General features: G+C 41.0%; 1 pseudogene; it reads right to left on the reverse strand.

Annotated features, from left to right (window-relative positions):
* Window positions 1-12,333: 12,333 nt before the first annotated feature.
* On the reverse strand, window positions 12,334-12,480 carry LOC121585161 (annotated as a pseudogene).
* Between the last annotated feature and the right edge of the window lie 1,371 nt (window positions 12,481-13,851).

The raw sequence follows: 13,851 nt of genomic DNA on the forward strand, positions 1-13,851 counted from the left end.
AGTTACCACGGGCTACTCAGTTACCAGGGGCTACTCAGTTACCAGGGGCTACTCAGTTACCAGGGGCTACTCAGTTACCAGGGGCTACTCAGTTACCAGGGGCTACTCAGTTACCAGGGGCTACTCAGTTACCAGGGGCTACTCAGTTACCAGGCCTTCCAAGGCTACTCAGTTACCAGGCCTGCCAAGGCTACTCAGTTACCACGGGCTACTCAGTTACCAGGAGCTACTCAGTTTTCAGGGCCTGCCAAGGCTACTCAGTTACCAGGCCTTCCAAGGCTACTCAGTTACCAGGCCTGCCAAGGCTACTCAGTTACCAGGCCTGCCAAGGCTACTCAGTTACCAGGCCTGCCAAGGCTACTCAGTTATCAGGGCCTGCCAAGGCTACTCAGCTCAGTCACAGTAATGAAACTAGTCTGATGGATGTAAAGCAGGCTGATGGGTCTCACAACTAATCTCTTTACAGCAACATCTCTGTCCATCTGGGTCCAGTCTTGTAGCTTTATGGAATATGTCAATCATTCTGAGAGGGAGAGAGAGAGAGAGTGGAACTATACTGAGCAAAAATATTAACGCAACATGCAACAATTTCAGTACATATAAGGAAATCAGTCAATTGAAATAAATAAATTAGGCACTAATCTATGGATTTCACATGACTGGGAATACAATATGCATCTGTTGGTCACAGATACCTCACAATGGGCCTCAGGATCTCGTCACGGTATCTAGGCACAGACACATGCATACACACACACACGATAACATACGCACTATACACACACGTACACATGGATTTTGTATTGTAGATATGTGGTAGTGGTGGAGTAGGGGCCTGAGGGCACACAGAGTGTTGTGAAATATGTGAATATATTGTAATGTTTTTAAAATGGTATAACTGCCTTAATTTTGCTGGATCCACCAGCTAATGGGGATCCGTAATAAATACAAATACAAATCTCTGTGCATTAAAATTGCCATCGATAAAAATGCAATTGTGTTCGTTGTCCGTAGCTTATGCCTGCCCATACCATAACCCCACCGCCACCATGGGGCACTCTGTTCACAACGTGGACATTAGCAAACCGCTCGCCCACACGACGCCGTACACGTGGTCTGCGGTTGTGAGGCCGGTTGGACGTACTGCCAAATTGTCTAAAACAATGTTGGAGGCGGATTATGGTAGAGAAATTAACATTAAATTCTCTGGCAACAGCTCTGGTGGACATTCCTGCAGTCAGCATGCCAATTGCACGCTCCCTCAAAACTTGAGACATCTGTGTTGTGTGACAAAACTGCACGTTAGAGTGGCCTTTTATTGTCCCCAGCACAAGCTGCATAAGCTGCACCTGTGTAATCATGCTGTTTAATCAGATTCTTGATATGCCACACCTGTCAGGTGGATGGATTATATCTTGGCAACATTTGAGAGAAATAAGCTTTTTGTGCATATGGAACATTTCGGGGATCTTTTATTTCAGCTCATGAAACATGGGACCAACACTTTACATGTTGCGTTTTATATTTTTGTTCAGTGTAGTTTCAGAGGGAAGTGGGTTTTGGTGTGGAGCCTTGAGTCATATAGAAAGAGGAGAGAGAGTGGGTGCGTTCCTCTGACGAGGCATTTCTGACGCGTGCCAGATCTTACTACACCTGGATAGGAATTCTACCTGTTAGCTAACCACATCATATGTTATAGCAATCTGTCAGTCGATGACAAAGTCGATGACGTGGCACGCAACCATTGGTTGATGCATGCAACATCTGAGAAGGGGATCAGGACCAGTGACTAAAGAGGGCTTTTCACACGACTGAGCCGAACCAAGCTGACCGAAAACCACCTCCATAGTTATCCAGCCTGGTCTCAGAGCATTTCGTATTATTCTGTACGTAAATCCAAGATACTCCATTTTGTATGATATGTTACGTTTGGTATGGTCACATAAGACAGATGGTTACTTTAGCATTTGACCTAATTAGCAACTTTTCAACTACTTACTACTTTTTAGCTACTTTGCAACTACTTAGCATGTTAGCTAACCCTTCCCTAACCGTAACCTTATATATTTTAGCTAACCCTTCCCCTAACCCTAACCATAACCCTTTAACCTAACTCCTAAACTTAACCCCTAACCCTAACCCCTAGCCAGTGGTGTAAAGTACTTAAGTAAAAATACTTTCAAGTACTATCAATCAATCAATCAAATGTATTTTTAAAGCCCTTTTTACATCAGCAGATGTCACAAAGTGCTATACAGAAACCCAGCCTAAAACCCCAAACAGCAAGCAATGCAGATGTAGAAGCACGGTGGCTAGGAAAAACTCCCTAGAAAGGCAGAAACCTATGAAGAAACCTAGAGAGGAACCAGGCTCTGAGGGGTGGCCAGTCCCCTTCTGGCTGTGCCGGGTGGAGATTATAACAGTACATGGCCATTAAGGCCAGATTTTTCTCCAAGATGTTCAAACGTTCATAGATGACCAGCAGGGTCAAATAATAATCACAGTGGTTGTAGAGGTTGCAACAGGTCAGTACATCACGAGTAAATGTCACTTGGCTTTTCATAGCCGGGCATTTACATTTTGACAGGAAAATGGTCAAATTCACACACTTACCAAGAGAACATCCCTGGTCATCCCTACTGCCTCTGATCTGGTGGACTCACTAAACACAAATGCTTCGTTTGTAAATTATGTCTGAGTGTTGGAGTGTGCCCCTGGCTATCCGTAAATAAATAAAAAACAAGAATATTGTGCCGCCTGGTTTGGTTTAAAATAAGGAATTTGAAATGGTTTATACTTTTACTTTTGATACTTAAGTACATTTTAGTAATTCCATTTACTTTTAATACTTAAGTATAATTAAAACCAAATACTTTTACTCAAGTAGTATTTTTTTGGGTGACTTTCACTTTTACTTGAGTCATTTTCTATTAAGGTATCTTTACTTTTACTCAAGTATGACAATTGAGTGCTTTTTCCACCACTTCCCCTAGCCTAGCTTAACCCTAACGTTTGCCACTTAGCTAGTGTAGTATCTGAGGAATTATGACTTTGCTAACGTTTTCAAATGGAACCTGAGAGGAGGTTTATTCAGCTTAGAGGGAGCATCTGGGGAGTAGTTTTAGGGGGACACCCCATAGAACAGAGGATGTCTGTTGTGTGGAGACAGGGGATTGGTTGGTAGGAAGAACCACCCATATCAGATTACATATGATATATACCACAGTTAGGACAAAGGAAGACAGAATAATCATATTTAAGATGAGGCGATTATTCTCCAGATATCTGCAGGTATCTGTAAATCGACGCTGTAACCCTTTGTTATGAATAAACCTTTATGATGAAAATACAGCGTCAGCGGTTCTCCTTGGTCTCACAGCATAATTAGCAACGTTTACTCGACACAACACTAGAATTCGTAACATAGCATACATTTTCCAAATTCGTAACATAAGGGCCATGTGAAAAGAAAACGGCTCTGTAGCTCAGTTGGTAGAGCATGGTGCTGCCAAAGCCAATATAGATTATCACTTAGATAATACCTTTGATGATACAGTGGTAGCAATACAAGGTTATAACATTTACAGAAAATACAGAAATGCCAACGGTGGAGGTGTTGCTGTTTATATTCAGAACCACATTCCTGTAAAGCTTAGAGAGGATCTCATGTTAAATACTGTTGAAGTAATATGGCTACAGGTTAATCTGCCTCACCTAAAGCCCATTCTTGTGGGAAACTGCTATAGACCACCATGTGCTAACAGTCAGTATCTGGATAACGTGTGAAATGCTTGATAATATATGTGATATCAACAGAGAGGTATATTTTCTGGGTGATTTAAATATTGACTGGCTTTCATCAAGCTGCCCACTCAAGAAAAAGCTTCAAACTGTAACCAGTGCCTGCAACCTGATTCAGGATATCAGTCAACCTACCAGGGTAGTTACAAACAGCACAGGAATGAAATCATCAACATGTATTGATCACATCTTTACTAATGCTGCAGAAATTAGCTTGAAAGCAGTATCCAGATCCATCGGATGTAGTGATCACAATATAGTAGCCATATCTAGGAAAACCAAAGTTCCAAAGGCTGGGCCTAATATTGTGTATAAGAGGTCATCCAATAAGTTTTGTAGTGATTCCTATGTTGTTGATGTAAATAATATTTGTTGGTCCGTGGTGTGTAATGAGGAGCAAACAGACACTGCACTTGACACATTTATGAAATTGCTTTTTCCGGTTACTAATAAGCATGCACCCATTAGGAAAATGACTGTAAAAACTGTTAAATTCCCGTTGATTGATGAGGAATTGAAAAACTGTATGGTTGAGAGGGATGAGGCAAAAGGAATGGCAAATAAGTCTGGCTGCACAACCGATTGGCAAACGTACTGCAAATTGAAAAATAATGTGACTAAACTGAATAAAAAGAAGATGAAACTAAACTGTGAAACAAAGAACATGACATTAAGAATGATAGTAAAAAGCTTTAGAGCACCTTAAATGAAATTTTGGGAAAAAGGCATCATTGAATCAGATGGCTCATTCATCACAAAACTGACTGATATTGCCAACTACTTTAATGATTTTTTCATTGGCAAGATTTGCAAACTTAGGCATGACAGCAACAAACGCTGACACTACACATCCAAGTATATCTGACCAAATTATGAAAGACATGCATTGTAATTTTAAATTCCGTAAAGTGAGTGTAGAAGAGGTGAAAAAATATTGTTGTCTATCAACAATGACAAGCCACCGGGGTCTGACAACTTGGATGGAAAATTATAGTATTGCCACTCCTATTTGCCATATTTTCTATTTAAGCCTACTAGAAAGTGTGTGCCCCCAGGCCTCGAGGGAAGCAAAAGTCATTTCGCTACCTAAGAGTAGTAAAACCCCTTTTACTGGCTCAAATAGCCGACCAATCAGCCTGTTACCAACCCTTAGTAAACTTTTGGAAAAAATGGTGTTTGACCAGATACAATGCTATTTTACAGTAAACAAATTGTCAACAGACTTTCAGCACGCTTATAGGGAAGGACATTCAACACTTACACAAATTACTGATGATTGGCTGAGAGAAACTGATGACTTTCGACATTATCGATCATAGCCTACTGCTGGAAAAATGTATGTGTTATGGCTTTACATCCCCTGATATATTGTGGATAAAGAGTTATCTGTTTAACAGAACACAGAGGGTGTTCTTTAATGGAAGCCTCTCCAACATAATCCAGGTAGAATCAGGAATTCCCCAGGGCAGCTGTCTAGGCCCCATACTTTTTTCAATCTTTACTAACGACATGCCACTGGCTTTGAGTAAAGCCAGTGTGTCTATGTATGCGGATGACTCAACACTATACACGTCAGCTACTACAGAGACTGAAATGACTGCAACACTTAACAAAGAGCTGCAGTTAGTTTCAGAGTGGGTGGCAAGGAATAAGTTAGTCCTAAATATTTATCAAACTAAAAGCATTGTATTTGGGACAAATCATTCACTAAAACCTAAACCTCAACTAAATATTGTAATAAATAATGTGGAAATTGAGCAAGTTGAGGTGACTAAACTGCTTGGAGTAACCCTGGATTGTAAACTGTCATGATCAAAACATATTGATACAACAGTAGCTAATATGGGTAGAAGTCTGTCCATAATAAAGCGCTACTCTACCTTCTTAACAGCACTATCAACAAGGCAGGTCCTACAGGCCCTAGTTTTGTCACACCTGGACTACTGTTCAGTCGTGTGGTCAGGTGCCACAAAAAGGAAAATTGCAATTGTCTCAGAACAGGGCAGCACAGCTGGCCCTTGGATGTACACAGAGAGCTAACATTGGCTCACAGCTCGGACACCCATGCATACCCCACAAGACATGCCACAAGAGGTCTCTTCACAGTCCCCAAGTCCAGAACAGACTATGGGAGGCGCACAGTACTACATAGAGCCATGACTACATGGAACTCTATTCCACATCAAGTAACTGATGCAAGCAGTAGAATTAGATTTAAAAACCAGATAAAAATGTATCCTTATGGAACAGCAGGGACTGTGAAGCAACACAAACATAGGCACAGACACATGCATACACACACACATGATAACATACGCACTATACACACACGTACACATGGATTTTGTATTGTAGATATGTGGTAGTGGTGGAGTAGGGACCTGAGGGCACACAGTGTGTTGTGAAATATGTGAATATATTGTAATGTTTTTTTTAAATTGTATCACTGCCTTAATTTTGCTGGACCCAGCAGCTTATGGGGATCCGTAATAAATACAAAATACAAATAGTGGGTTCATTTCCTGGGACCACCCATACGTAAAATGTAATACATGTATTCATGACTGTAAAAGCTTTGGTTAAAAGTGTCTTCTAAAGGGCACATACTGTATATATGAAAGAAAATATTCACGTCAGCCCAATACATTTCAGGTTGGCCCTATAGTGTGAATTAGAAATACATGTATTCACACACCAGTAGGGGTCAGTGTCAGTTTATTTTTTTCAAAGTTCCTCTTGAGATTTTGCCGGGATGAATGAATGGTGGCAGTAGCTAGGTTTCCATCTAATTAGCGACAGATTTTCATGCGAATATTCGGAAATCCACATAAAAACAATATGCGCATTTTAACACCGGAGATGTGTTTCCATCAAATTGACTCGTTGTGGATATAAGGCTGTGTGTGATGACATTGTGCACATAAAAATACTGTTAAATTGTTTTCCATCGCATTTTCAACTCTACTGATGGGTTTCTCACAAAATGAATGTTGCATGATATAGCGAGTGTTCCCAGTGGTGTGTATTCATGGATGCCAAGAAAAGCCAGGCTTCCCCAAAAAAATTGACCAAGAAAAAAAGACAAAATAATGTATCTTTCGTCTCTGTGTTTTCATAACCTTCGTTCAATTTACAAGAGGCTGAATGTATCTCACCAGAGAAAGCATTCGAGCGAGCGAAACAGCGCCCCTCTGTCTCTGTAGGCCATCTATCTGATGCTGTCTGGTCATAAAGAGTATGACATTGTTGTCGCCGTAGCATTGAATGCAAGGGAAGCCAGCGAGCATTTGGCCTCCCTTGATTAAAAAAAAGCACAAAATAATAGCCAATCAGCATTGAGCTAAACTCAGTGAGCTCAACTGTGAAGGGTCCTGGCACACAAGTGTCAAGGGAAGCCAGTTTGGATTTGGCTTCACTCTTATCACATCGCATCAAGAGAAATACATCATTGACAGAAACAACTTGAATTGTTGCATCTTGTTGTGTTGTTGTTGTCTGGTGGCTAGCTAGCTAGCTAAAATTGTCCCTTTCCTAAATTAGCCATGGATGGAGATAGGGATTTTGACAGTGATTTTACTAAATCCTCCATATTGACCAATGATTATAATGGCGATTCTGATCCAACCATAAATTCATACATTGTTGTGCCCCTGGCCTGAGAGGATGGAACTTCAATATGTAGCTAGATGTAGAAGGCTAATGTTAACTAGCTGACGTTGCCCATGAAAGGAAGTTAGGCTAACAAGCAAGCATTTTAGCCAGGTAGTCTAGTACAACAAAAAATTTAAAGCGTGTACTGTATGATAGAGTCATTGACCATTTCATCAACATGAAAGAGAGGAGGATGGCATTGGTGTTTCTCTACAAGTAGGGTGAGTCAACATGTTTTTTCTATGTGCACGAATGCACGCACGCACGCACACAAATCAGAACCACGGACAGCCACATCATATTTAGCTTATGTTGATTGGACTAAATTGTTTTTGGTATCTTTCAGTTGTCACTGTATTAGACTGAACAGAGGTGATTTGATGATGCTGAAATGTTGAAGTTGAAATGGTGCTGGAATAGCTGAGGCAGCTCCAGTGTTCTTTGAGACTCTCCAGGGGCGCAACTTTCACTGGGGACGGGACATGATCCCCCCCCACATTCTGAAATTGCATTTTTGTCCCCCTCAGTTTTATCATTGGAATGTGATACAAAACGAAGCAACAGTCTGCTTTAGGACCATGCGGACGCCTCCGAGCGGTCAGGTATATGTCCCCCCCTCCCCCCCCCACACACTTCTAAAACCTGTTCTAAATCAATAGTTGTTTAGTAGTCCGAAAATGACTGAAACATGAACTTGCTTGACCATGCTGTAGGTCATGTAACTGTTTGTTACATGCAATATGTTTTGTGGACTTCACCTGTGAAGCTCTCTGGTTTTGTGATAAAACAAAGGTGTGGTTGAGTTTATTCTGCCACTGTGTCTTCTTATTGCCTCGGCCTTTAGGCCTATATATCACGGTGTCAAGGCATATGAACTAACAGGTTATAGAGCAAACAACAACAATTATCACAACACGTAGGTTGTAATATGGGCTTTTTTTGTTTCTGGCTTGGCTTCCCCGGTGATTTTACCCACGCACCACTGCTGAGCGTGCCTACTCTGTATAGCCAACAGCTGGCAGATACGGTGCGGGTAGAGCATACATCAGAGGGTGTCAAACTCATTCTACGGAGGGCCTAGTGTCTGCAGGATTTTGGTTTTTTCCTTTCAATTATGGCATAGACAACCAGGTGAGGGGAGTTCTTTACTAATTAGTGACCTTAATTCATCAATCTAGTACAAGCAAGGAGGAAAACCTGCAGACACTCGGCGCGCCGTGGAATGAGTTTGAAATGTGGCCTACGTGAGATTATTTTTATTTGTCAAAAGCCAGTCAAGCATCGATGACCAGAATAAGACCCTTAATATTTATTGTAAAAGGACCATCAAGCTCATCACCTTGCACTTTCACCACCCTGTGAAGTTCATCATAACATATTTTCATCTGTAGCCTAATAAACTGCATGCTTTCCTGAGTCGTAGTGGGAGGACCACACAACATGTCATCGCGTGGCTCCAAGTTTACTTCGATATGATGGTTATTATATAAATTTTTGTGCATACATTTCTACCGACATTTCTCGCATAGTAACATTTTACAGACGAAAAAGATCCCACCTTGTCTAGCGTATTTTGTTTTGTCAATATATGGAAAGTTTACTGACAAATCTTCTATTTCCATCAGGCCCGTCGTGAACATTTTTTATCATGTAGGCTACTTCACTCGCATAAGAAGATTGGATGGAGACCTGGTTTCCATCCAATTGGTGACACATTTTCATGTGAATATTAAAGTATCCGCATAAAGTAAATATGTGCATTTTCCCACCAGTTGCGTGTTTCCACCAAACAGACTTGTTGCAGATAAAAATCAGTGAATCATGAAGTAGTGCGCTGTCTCGCTCTTGACGGCACAGTAGGTAGAATTACCTTGACAATGGAGACTGAAGTACTACTACTTTACCAAGGTGAAAATAACACTGTGCACTGGGCACACTTTAAACTGCAAGACAGTCATTTGCATAACCCCTTGACCTTCAACCTCGAGAGTGATACTGATTGGCTGTTAAACACAAAGGAGTTATGACTATCGTTAAAGGTGTATAGCTCCATATACTACAGTGCACACAAAATGTACTTTTTTGCTTAAGTTTTCATGTACTGAATAAAAATAGAAAGTTCGATGTTAAAGTTGAATGTGTTTCCATCGCATTTTCAACTCTACTGATTTTGTCACAAAAACTGTTGCGTTAAATAGCAAACGTGCCTACTCTGGTCTTGGCAAGTGCGCTCTAGCCAACAGCTGCTGATACAGTGCAGGTAGGCTGTGCCAAGACCGGAGTACATTTGGCACATTTACTATTTAATGCAACATCAGTAAGTTTGAAAATGCAATGGTACTTTAGATTGTTACATGAAAACTTAAGCAAAAAAAAAAGTACATTTTGTGTGCATTACATCATCAAGCACTGGTTTTTTATCCTCAACAAGTCTGTTTGATGGAAACATACCACTGGTGGGAAAATGAGCCCATGTCGCCGATTGGATGGAAACCTAGCTAGTGTTACAGGTTTTTTCACCTTGGTGCAATTTTCACAAGTATGTGGCACATTATTATGAAAATGGCTCATGTTTCAAAACTCTTAAGGGCTCTGTTCAATCCATAGCGCTAAATATCCGCTTTATAACGCGACTGACCATTAAAGGCAATGTTCCCATGGTCGCAGAGACAGCGTTCACGGTAAAATCTGCATATGTCATCTCAATAGGAAATTACCTTTCAATTTACATTTGGATCTTCCAAGATACTTCGGCAATAGGGACTTCCTAAAAACATAATACATGTGACTTTTCGTAGCAGGTTAGGAGAGCATTTTCGCTAACCCTAACCCATTTCCTAACCTTAACCTAATTCTCCTAACCTGCTACGTTAATTCTCCTAACCTGCTACGAAAAAAGTTGTAGTTGTATCAAAGTGGTATGTTTTTAGGGAATCTCTTCGACGGATTTAAACCAAATACATTTTCATTTGACTGAGTACAACAAACACCTTCACAAAATCACTTGTTCACTGACCAAATCACTCTTTAAATGTGCATACACACGCAATCTAAGTATCTGGTTTTCACAATGCAATATTCACATTACTTTTGATATGAGTTTCTTGTCATTTGTTAACAATACATTTAACTATCACTAAATCAAACTGCTCAAAACGGATAACCACCGAACTAAAATTGTTCAGTGACTAGTTTACGTGTACAGGTTGACAACTGCGGAACCCTGTAAAATGCTATATTTCTACGTCATAAATGTATCAATTGACATACATTTAGGTCGGAAGGTAAAACCAAATAATATATGGATGTGGCTGTAAATACTACATCGTCCTTCATCAGCCAGTGTGCTTCAACAGGACAAAAGAGGAAATAGCCACTCTGCAGTGCGTGCTGCCGTTTGAAATGATGACGTCGTGTGCGATACACTGCTGAAATACTTGGGTTGTAAAATGACAGTTTATTCCACTCATGAAGTGAATTTCAACGATACACTGAAAGCTGACGCTTTTAAAAGTGATGATACTGTAGCAGTTACAGTCACAAGTCACATAGAAAAGTAGATGTTGTAAAATGTTGCGTGCTGCAGAAATAGCAGGCCTATACCAGGCCACACCAATACATAGTTTACTGTAGGCTTCTGCTTTACAGTACATGCCACAATACTCTCTATATTTGATGATTTGTTCTACGTATGTACTGTATAAGGATACTGAAACTGTATGAATGACATTTTTCTCAACATGCTCCAAACTTTACATTGGATACAAACTTTTTTGTTGTTGTTGTTGCCGTAAACTTGAAAAAATGGTACATGGCTATAGTTATAGATAAATACTGTATATCGGGGTCGGACTGAGCAAACAGTCATCTTAAGCTTGGCCTACACTTCTGTGAATCTAGGTGTGTGTGTGTGTGTGTGTGTGTGTTTGCAGAGCAGAGCTTCTACAGAAGTTAGTTAGAAAGTCTGTTTCTGTTTCTCAAGAAGAGGAAACCCCCTTTACCCACATACAGAGTGATCCAGACACACACACACAGAGACACAGAGAGAGACACACAGACGCAGAGTGATCCAGACACACACACACACAGACACAGAGAGAGACACACAGACGCAGAGTGATTCAGAGAGAGGGGCAGGTGTTAAGGAGATATGCTCTTCTATGAAAAGCCAACTGACATTAACTCTCGAGGTGCTGACCTCTTGCACCCTCTACAACCACTGTGATTATTATTTGACCCTGTTGGTCTTCTATGAACGTTTGAACATCTTGAAGAATGATCTGGCCTTAATGGCCATGTACTCTTATCTCCACCCGGCAAAGCCAGAAGAGGACTGGCCACCCCTCAGAGCCTGGTTCCTCTCTAGGTTTCTTTCTAGGGAGTTTTTCCTAGCCCCCATGCCTCTACATCTGCATTGCTTGCTCTCTGGGGTTTTAGGCTCGGTTTCTGTATGAGCACTTTGTGACAACTGCCGTTGGAAAAAGGTCTCTATAAATACATTTGATTGATTGATGGATGATTGCAGCTGGCAGGCATATGTGTCTGCTGTATAAATAAACCTACCACCGTTTGGAGAACGTGCTGAACTCCTGTATGTCTGCAATATGTTGCGTAATAGGAGCCTGCAGTATAACAGGCTCCATACTCACCACATGCTCTCCCAGCACTACCTACCACTACTTCTATACGTTACAATCTGTTTAGATCAACTTTATTATCCCACTGGGGGACATTCAATTGGTCATGTGATTAAAAAGACAAAAGTACATAATAATTAGGGTTAAGTGCCTTGCTCAAGTGCACATAGATAGATTTTCCCCCCTTGTCAGCTTGGGTATTCGAACTAGCAACGTTTCATTACCGGCCAAACACTCTAACCGCTAGGTTACCTTTACCACAAATTAGACGGTCTAGATTCCCACATTTGGGGATTTCGTGAGGGTCAGCACGGCCGGAGTGTAATGGCCGAGCCTCACCCTGGGTGAATCTCCTTCGTGATCAAGGTGTACTCCCCTCCCAGGTACAGTTGAAGTCGGAAGTTTACATACACTTAGGTTGGAGTCATTAAAACTTGTTTTTCAACCACTCCACAAATTTCTTTTTAACAAACTATAGTTTTGGCAAGTCGGTTAGGACATCTACTTTGTGCATGACACAAGTCATTTTTCCAACAATTGTTTACAGACAGATTATTTCACTTATAATTCACTGTATCACAATTCCAGTGGGTCAGAAGTTTATATACACTAAGTTGACTGTGCCTTTAAACAGCTTGGAAAATTCCAGAAAATGATGTCATGCTTTAGAAGCTTCTGATAGGCTAATTGACATCATTTGAGGCAATTGGAGCTGTACCTGTGGATGTATTTCAAGGCCTACCTTCAAACTCAGTGCCTCTTTGATTAACATCATGGGAAGATTAAAAGAAATCAGCCAAGACCTCAGACATTTTTTTAGACCGCCACAAGTCTGGTTCATCCTTGGGAGCAATTTCCAAACGCCTGAAGGTACCACATTCATCTGTACAAACAATAGTACGCAAGTATAAACATCATGGGACCATGCAGCCGTCATACCGCTCAGGAAGGAGACGTGTTCTGTCTCCTAGAGATGAATGTACTTTGGTGCGAAAAGTGCAAATCAATCCCAGAACAACAGCAAAGGACCTTGTGAAGATGCTGGAGGAAACAGGTACAAAAGTATCTATATCCACAGTAAAATGAGTCCTACAGTGGGGAAAATAAGTATTTAGTCAGCCACCAATTGTGCAAGTTCTCCCACTTAAAAAGATGAGAGAGGCCTGTAATTTTCATCATAGGTACACGTCAACTATGACAGACAAAATGAGAAAAAATAATCCAGAAAATCACATTGTAGGATTTTTAATGAATTTATTAGCAAATTATGGTGGAAAATAAGTATTTGGTCAATAACAAAAGTTTCTCAATACTTTGTTATATACCCTTTGTTGGCAATGACACAGGTCAAACGTTTTCTGTAAGTCTTCACAAGGTTTTCACACACTGTTGCTGGTATTTTTGCCCATTCCTCCATGCAGTTCTCCTCTAGAGCAGTGATGTTTTGGGGCTGTCGCTGGGCAACTCGGACTTTCAACTCCCTCCAAAGATTTTCTATGGGGTTGAGATCTGAAGACTGGCTAGGCCACTCCAGGACCTTGAAATGCTTCTTCCGAAGCCACTCCTTCGTTGCCCTGGCGGTGTGTTTGGGATCATTGTCATGCTGAAAAGACCCAGCCACGTTTCATCTTCAATGCCCTTGCTGATGGAATGAGGTTTTCACTCAAAATCTCACGATACATGGCCCCATTCATTCTTTCCTTTACACGGATCAGTCGTCCTGGTCCCTTTGCAGAAAAAACAGCCCCAAAGCATGATATTT

Source organism: Coregonus clupeaformis, chromosome 1, assembly GCF_020615455.1.
Source record: "Coregonus clupeaformis isolate EN_2021a chromosome 1, ASM2061545v1, whole genome shotgun sequence".
Lineage (NCBI taxonomy): Eukaryota > Metazoa > Chordata > Actinopteri > Salmoniformes > Salmonidae > Coregonus > Coregonus clupeaformis.